Below are 1,837 nucleotides of genomic sequence, written 5' to 3'. Positions count from 1 at the left end.
CTAGGAGGGAGTACATCGCCCATGTATCATTTGTGTTCAGCGGTGTGCTTGAAACACATTTGTTGTACCACATGATCTTAAAGTTGAGAATATTGTAGAATAGTGTTGCACTTAAGTTCCTCTGATACATTTTGCTCATGGTGTGGGCTGAGCTCGATACAGAAAAACAGATTTTCCATTGTTTTTTAAGAGTCGGCACTTTAGTGCGCCCTCTAAAATCTTTGGACTTCCAGATATTTTGCAGCATTGATAAAGTAGAGTCCGCCATCCAGATCCTCGCCTTGATATCCTCATCAGTTCCTTCTTGTGTTGTTGAAGATAGGACTCAGGTAGGTAAACGTTTCTTTGTCCTCTTGTTGTGTCCCTTGATAAGTAAGTGACGGGAGAAGCATGAATTTGTTATTTTGATCCCATTTTATTCACTTGTTTTATAACTCATACACTTTTAATTTGGCATGTACGGAGGAAAAGTACAGATCTAATTTGTTTTATTTGTCCTGATCGAGGACCTTTGTGTTGCTAGTGAGTGGAGCCCAGCACTATTTTTGCTACCTAACTTATTGGTTATGTAATTTTTCCATTGTATTTAATAGTGTTATGTGAAAAAAATGCTAAACCTTTCAACGTAATTCTCATCCTCGATTGGATTTCTAAGGTAGAAGGGATTGACAGAGAAAAAATCTGAGCAAAAGTGTGTCTAGTCTTTATTTTATCGTATTTCTGTTCAGTACCGTAGAGGCTTCCTTTGAGATATCACACCCAATACGCAGGGGAGCAGAGTGCAAAGAAAGCTATGATTGTGCATAAAGCTTTGAATAAGAATTTCTCGACACAATAACATTTCTTTCTTGAAGTCTGCTGTGTTTGCCTTCGAAACTCGCTCTGGGCAAGAATTGTTTGCTAGAATATCTGTTTTTCTGATGCTTAAATTCAAACATTTCTACAATCAAACTCGCAAATGGATCCACTCCATATCATGAGAGCATGATATCACTTTCTTCTCTAGGTTGTTGGGTTTGTTTTAGTTTACTGTCTATATAGAACGTCATGTATATGGTGAGTATGCGTGTTTCCACGGCAGGTGACAAAGAAAAGGGGAAATTTGATTTTAAACATTATTTACGTAAATGATTTGCAGTATTATTTCTTTTTATTATCAACATCATTGTTATTATTACTGTCATAATTATTATGTTATTATTATAATAATTATTATTATTATTACTATTATTATTATCGTTGTTATTATTATCGTTGTTGTTGTTGTTGTTGCTGTTGTTGTTGTTGTTGTTGTTGTTGCTGTTGTTGTTATTGTCAGCATTATTGTCATATCATTGTTATATTGTATCCTGGCGATCAAAAAGGGTACAGCTTTTTGGCTGTATAAAAAGAGATCATTAAGTCTTTGAGTCTTTACGCTTTTCCTTTCGTGTAAATGTAAGTAGGACTTTAGTACTTTAAAAAGAAGATCATGTTATAAAAACGATATTTAGTTCTTCAGTTAGTGTTCACAGCACCTACGTCAAAAAAACAACAACACAGAATGGCCCTTTTTCCCGACAACGAGGCGCATGGTTTGTTCTTAGTTCTTTGTTTTTATGAAGTTTAGGTCTGTGTTTACCAAAAGCAGCAACACTTGATCATCGATATTCCAGAAAGATAGTAGGTTTAACCCAACATCTGAGAAATCGAGCCTTCGGCATGCTCCGCGCGTTTCTGCAGTTGCCAGGACATTATTTAAAGTCTTCAGAAAAACTGACGTCGTCATCATCATCATCATCATCATCATCAACATCATCATCATCATCATCATCATCATCATCATCATCATCAACAT

Source organism: Aplysia californica, unplaced genomic scaffold, assembly GCF_000002075.1.
Source record: "Aplysia californica isolate F4 #8 unplaced genomic scaffold, AplCal3.0 scaffold00060, whole genome shotgun sequence".
Lineage (NCBI taxonomy): Eukaryota > Metazoa > Mollusca > Gastropoda > Aplysiida > Aplysiidae > Aplysia > Aplysia californica.
Note: the sequence above shows the minus strand (reverse complement) of the source record.